This window comes from Vicia villosa, linkage group LG4, assembly GCF_029867415.1.
Source record: "Vicia villosa cultivar HV-30 ecotype Madison, WI linkage group LG4, Vvil1.0, whole genome shotgun sequence".
NCBI lineage: Eukaryota > Viridiplantae > Streptophyta > Magnoliopsida > Fabales > Fabaceae > Vicia > Vicia villosa.
The window spans coordinates 165,555,985-165,562,974 of NC_081183.1; the positions used below are offsets into that span (position 1 = coordinate 165,555,985).

The 6,990-nt window shown below is 34.9% G+C and overlaps 1 long non-coding RNA gene across 1 annotated transcript; it reads left to right on the plus strand.

Annotated features, from left to right (window-relative positions):
* The first annotated feature begins 2,623 nt into the window (after positions 1–2,623).
* LOC131600164 (uncharacterized) lies at positions 2,624–4,220 on the plus strand. The gene is made up of 3 exons (XR_009283043.1): positions 2,624–2,947; positions 3,289–3,467; positions 3,645–4,220. It is a non-coding gene; the product is annotated as an uncharacterized LOC131600164 (long non-coding RNA).
* The last annotated feature ends 2,770 nt before the right edge of the window (positions 4,221–6,990 follow it).

Below are 6,990 nucleotides of genomic sequence, written 5' to 3' on the forward strand. Positions count from 1 at the left end.
GGCTTTACAAGCTTTCAATTTACAGTCTTTATTTAAATTACTGTCAAATATAGAATTGTTTATATATTGTTTAGAACTACGTATGAGTATAAACCTTAGGACAGTTAAACTATATATATATTATAGGACTATGGCCTAGGACTGAGAATGTCTTCCCGGTGAAGGATCTTTCCTAATTAGAGATTTGTAGTTCAAACCCTCAAGATGAATTATTCCCGGTGAAACATCTTGAAAAAAGCCTTAGAACAAAAAATAGGATACATCCACCCAAGAGGAATTATTCCCGGTGAAACCTCTTACCCTTTTGCTTAGAGACAAAATAAGTTCAAAACCACATAGCTTTCTCTTGTGCTATAACAAGGACCCTCGATGACCCTCGATTAGCCTCCTATTGGGCTTTGTACAAGGACCCACAGGCTTCTTAAAAGCATTTCCAACTTCCTCTTGAGCTTGTATACAAGGACCCATCAGGTTTCTTATAAACATAGGAACTGGTCTTTAGTTACCTTTTAGCCTACCCTGGTGATTTTCTTCTAATTTAAACCAGACTTTAAACAAGCTAAGAATGTCTCAATCTCATATTGAGTACACCTTTTGGAATGAGAGACATGGACAGTCTCTGTCACCCTTATCTTTATTAATTTCCTTAGCAGAGTCTAGGATCCATAGTTATTTATTTTCAGTCAGTGTCAGCCTTCATCTTGGGCTTTAAAACAAGAAGTCTCAATTAGATAATATTTCTGCTATCATTCAAAACCCCTGGAAAGGGTTAGCCTCCAAAATCACTCCTTTAAATCCAAAAATCCCTGGAAAGGGTTAGCTTCTAAAGATCAGTCTTTTAATAAGATAATTTCACCAGCTGAGTCAAAACCCCTGGAAAGGGTTAGCCTCCAAAAAAATAGTCTTTTAATAGATAAATCCTCCAGCTGAGTAAAACTCCCCAAAAAGTCAGCCTCAACCTTGGGCCTCATACAAGGCATGAAATAATGACTTCCACAGGTAAGAGTCAGCCACAACCTTGGGCTTCATACAAGGCACAAAATAGAGTCTCCCTAAGTAGAGTCAGCCACAATTCTGGTCTTTGTACAGAACACCAAATAAAATCCCTCAAATAAATACTCTCCAGCTAAATTCAGCCTCAATTTTGGGCTTGGTACAGAACACAAAACTCTTTAGTTTAAATCCATCCCCAGTGGAGTTATCTCCCAGAGTCAATAAAAAAATCAAAAAGCCTCAAGCTTGGGCCTCATACAAGCCAGCTAAAAAATCAAATCTTTCAAACAGTGGGTAGACATAGCTTATCTCTATAAAGAGATCTTTTTCCTATCTCACCACATTCAATCAAACAAACATTTCAATTTCGATTTCAATTTCAATTTCAAACATTCTCCCATTTAGGACTCTGAAAGGCATGCTCTGAGGCAAACAAACCCAGACTTGGACACTTTCCCTAATTTGGATGAGAATCCTTCTTTCATTCAAGAGGCATGTTGGTTGTCATACTTGATCAACCAAGTAGGCTCATTCTCTTAATGAAATGAATTTAGCTTTTATGTCACTTTAAAATGTTTGTGGTGGAATAGTAGAAATACCTCTCTATAAAGATGACTTCATGTCTCTTTACTGTAAACAGAGATTTAATTCAAAGCTTCATCCTTGAGCTTCAAGCAAGGCACCAAAAATATATCAAAATCCCTAATTAGTTCCCCGAACTACAAAAAGCTCTGACTTCCATTAGGGATATGTAGGCATGAGGTTCACAAGGAATCTCAGCGAGCTAATAAAATACCAAAAATAGTCAGTCAGTCTGCCTTTCTTTTCATTCAATTCAATTCTCTCTCCTAACACAAAGGAGAAACTTTCCCATTAATAAGTAACAAACACAATCACATTGATACAGAGAAGGTTCCCGTAGAGTACTACGGATATGTAGGGTGCTTAAACTCTTCCTTATGTATTACCGACCCCCCGGACTCCAGAATTTCTAGTCTAGGTGAATCCCCATACTTAGCAAACTCCTACGGTTTATTTGAGATCTTTTTCCCCTTTCTTACTCGTTAGGATAATTAAAAAGTTCGTGTGATATCATAGGAAGAACTGAAACAAAACTCATCCCGCCATGGGCGCTTCCTCCTTCCAAATTTCGCGTGAAGGGTCTAGCTTGCCGTCCTCCCAAGTGAAAAGGGGAGGTAAAAAAAATGACACCACAGAGAAGATGGGCCTTCCTGAAGGATCCAAGGATGTGCAAGCAGGAAGCAAAAGTACCATACTGCGTAAGTATAATCTTTTTGTAAAAAATCATTTGGGATGATTTACCAATGCATTGCAGACGACTTGATAACTCCTTTTAACATACAAGACTAATCCACTTTCATTAGTTTTTCTATTTAGTTGATTTTCACAGAAAAGTAAAATTACTACTTAAGTTAAAGGCTTTAACAATTTGCGATCCCTAAGTGTTTTTTTTTTGTAATGGGTTCGGAGCTTGGCTGAAACACCAAGTGTTTCCACCCGGCTGAAAAATATGCTATTAGTTTTTAGCAGTTTTTCTAATCAATAGGCGCCTAATAAATATTGTATATAATGACACTCAATATGGTTTCAACAAAGAAAACATAACAAATGGCTCATATGGTAATTATATTGTACTTCCTAAAACAATAAAGGAATGTTTGAATCAAATACTTTCACATTTAACTTATCTGGGGGCTTACTTAATTTTTGTTAGCATCTTTTTACCATTGACCTAAATTTTTTTACGTGATCGAACTTTCAAAAATTAGTGTTCATTAAGACTTCTGTTTTCATAGCTAACTGACGGAATATTAGGCATGCAATTATCATAATTTTTTATTGTTCAGAGGATGGTAAAGAGACACCTAACAATGATGCTCCTGAGAACAATCCTAAATATACAACTGTTTATGTGGGTAACCTTGGTTCTGAGGTAAGAAACTTTATTTCTATTTTTCAATTTATGGTTTGAACAAAGTAGTCCATCAATCAATAGTCTACTGATAACTTTTCAAGCTTTTTATGATTCAACAGAAGTAATATATTGAAATACATAGACCCATTTATAACCAGTCTTTACATTCATTCACCAGTTTTAGCTTATTGTTTTGTTTTGCGTTTCTGTTTTGGCCATTATGGTAGAGATGCAGATTTAGTTTTAAGTTTCTGCCTTTTGATTTTGATATATGTGATGTTTACTCGTGAGTTGTATCTTTGAAATTTGTGGAAATTGATGTTCTCATTTTAATCGTTATGACCTTTTGTTGATTCTAGAGGCAACACAACTTGATCTCCATCGTCATTTCTATACCATTGGGGCTGGTGTGATAGAGGAGGTTTGTGTCCAGCGTGATAAAGAGTTTGGGTTTGTGAGGTCTAGTACTCACGCGCAAGCAGCTCTGGCAATTAAGATGGGCAATGCCCAGTCTTATCTCGGCAGAAAACTAATTAAGGTGAGTTTTCCACATTGGCAATTGACATGCTTTCATAACCTGTGCTCAATGAATTATAAGGAATTGCAATTAGTTTGTATCTCTACTAATTATTTATTATTCATGAATATAATTTTCACCGTTCTTATTGCCTCTGATATTGTTTGTGTTTAAATACACTGCTCTTGGGGGAGCAAGCCGACTACACCTGGAACTGCTTCAAATCCTCTTCCTCCACCTATTGTTGCACCTTTGCCAGGTCTTTCCGCAACTGATATTCTGACCTGCGAGAGGAAGATAGCAATGAGCAAGATGGATGGTGTCCATGCTGCATTGATGCATCTCCAAGCGTAACATCCTCTTAAGTAGGCCGCAATTGGAGCAAGCTGGGAGATATATGACGGCGGGTTCCAAAATGTAGCTGCTGCACAACAAATGATGTACTACCAGTAAAATATAATAAGCTATCTCTATCTATCTGCATGCATTGGGCAATGATACATATGATCAAGGTGATGCTGCTGGTTTTATCCAGCTTTATGGTCTTCCAATATGAGTCCGGGTAATGCTTCAGCAAGGCATTTAATTTAAGTGTTGATTTCATTTCAGATCATGTATTTGTTTACAATAAGACCACATGCTTTGTTTAGTTAGATGAAATAATTGTCTTTTATCTATTATTTCAATTCTCGTTATTTAGGAATTGGATTGTAATCAGAGAGTAGTTTTAATTGTTAATGGATAATCTCCACTCTAATAAAATGGTTGCAAATGTTAAACTAATGTTATCAGTTAATGGAGATACTCATGGTTGATGAATTTAATTGAATTATTTTGTTTTTGAATCTAACGACCAATAGTATTACTTTTCCTCTCTTGATAATACCACTTTCACGATAATATATCTTCAAATTATTTGTGAAGACAAACATGTGTTTTTCATTTTTGTGTGTGTGAGGAAACTGGTCAAATTTCTAACATTATACCAACATTAAAGGTTCATCCGGCATATGGGGTATACAACAACGAATTTGCACCACGAATATCTTATCTCTTCAATCTGTCCCATACATTCACCATATTTGGACAAGGACATGAAAGCTTTGGTTACCAATTTTTCCAAGAAAATAATTAGACAACATATATTAGCAATGCATGAAAATCAGTTAATAACAATGTACCCTTCCAATAAAGCATTGTGACATACTCATTCCTGTTTGGTTTGACTAGATGTAGAAAAATATTATAAGATGGTCTTTCAATTATTTAGTTTGGGTATGTTTAAACTATTTAGAAAACTGATAGAGATGTAATTTTAAACATCATTGCATATTGTATTTATTGATTATTAATCTATTACAATGTCATGACTGTTATGTATGTAATTCTTATAACTTTTTCAATTTTAACCCAAATTTAATCCTTTATTAATACCTTTTACTATATTTTTTTTGAATATTTACGGGAACAAATTTGAAATAATAACGGGAACACGAAGTTATTGATCAAAATAATTAATATTAACGGGAACACGGACTTACTGATTAAAATAATGAATATTAACGAGATTATGAAGTTACTGATCAAAATATTAAATATTAACGGGAACAAATTCGGAATATTAACGAGAATACAGAGTTACTAATCAAAATAATGAATATTATCGGAAACATGAAGTTACTGATCAAAATATTGACTATTAACGGGAACATGAATTTACTGAATAAAATATTCAATATTAACGAGAACATGAGTTACTAATCAAAATATTGAATATTAACGAGAACAAGAAGTTACTGATCGAAATACTGAATATTAAGGGAAAAATAATGCTTATTAATCAATATATCTCAAACTTTGTCCAAACCTATTGAAAAGAAATTTTTATATTTTACACAATTGTTTTTAGGACATTTACTTTTACAATAATATCTATATTGAACAAAATAAAATTTTCCCCATCATCTTTTATTTCCCTCAATCACAATGCGCAAAAACGACGGATACCCGTGCGAACGCACGGGTAAGACACTAGTTGTATAAGATAAATCAAACCGATATGATGAATCTATGAGTTTGAAACAACTTGGGCTATCAAATGCAAGTCTATTGTGTTAGAACAAGATTTGTTCTGATCAATATTCTTAGTTTTGATGATAACAATGTATATGAATTTTGTATGAGATAATGTGGTACTCTAATACTACGCAATTTCCATTTCACGGATTACATAAAGAGTATGCACAAAATCAGCGCAAGACATCAGAAGATGGTCAAGCAGAATCAGAATATGGGTCTATGGAAGCATCAGAAGAACTTGAGATCAGAAGCAGAAGCACTGAAGTTCTCATGGTATCACGCTAAGAAGCACTTCAAGGTCAGAAGACAAGAAGATGCTCTGCACCAAGCTGTTTGACTCTGATGATATTCAAACGTTGTTTACACAAACATCAGATCAGAAGCAAGTACAAGATGGCAGGCTATGCTGACTGACAAAAGGAACGTTATAAGTTATTAAAGGCAACGTTAGTAGACACAGCGAAAGCAAGGCTCGAGGTAGTTGACAAAAGAGTGAAACATTAAATGTAATGTTGTATGGATTACGTAAAGCATTAAATGCTCCCAACGGTCATCTTCTCAAACGCCTGAAAATATGAAGTTCTGATGAGAAGCAAGGTTACGAAATATATAATACTCTTATGCAAAAACGCTGAAACACTGTTCAAATCAAAAGCTCTCAAACTTCATCATCAACCTCACTACATTACTATTGTAATACTTTAGTGAGATTAAGCTTAAACTTAAGAGAAAATCGCAGTTGTGATAATAGCTTTCTAAGAAGCATTGTAACTCTTAAAAGAATTTGTTTACATTAATTTATAAGAACTAGAGTGATCAGGGTGTTGATCAGTATACTCTAGAAAGTCTTAGAGGGTATCTAAGCAGTTTGTTCCTAGAGTGATCAGGTTGTGATCAGTATACTCTAGAAGACTTAGAAGTTGTCTAAGTGGAAAACCATTGTAATCTTGTGTGACTAGGGGATTAAATCCTTAGGTGAGGTAAATCACTCCAAGGGAGTGGACTGAAGTCGTTTAGTTACAACGAACCAGGATAAAAATCATTGTGCAAATTGTTTTTATCTTACAAGTTTTAAAGCTACACTTATTCAAACCCCCCCTTTCTAAGTGTTTTTCTATCCTTCAATTGGCATCAGAGCGCCGGTTCTAAGGTGCAAGCACTTAACCGTGTTTAGAAAAGATTCAGGAAGAGAAAAACGATTCAGTAAAAGATGGCTGGTGAAGATCCAACAAATACATCTACATCTGGCTCAGCTGAGCAACACAATGGAAATGGTAACAATGGTTATACTAGACCACCAGTATTTGATGGTGAAAACTTTGAATACTGGAAATATAAACTTGAAAGTTACTTTCTTGGTCTAGATGGTGACTTATGGGATCTTCTGATGGATGGTTACAAACATCCAGTGAAAGCTACTGGCGTAAGGCTTACAAGACAAGAAATGAATGATGATCAAAAGAAG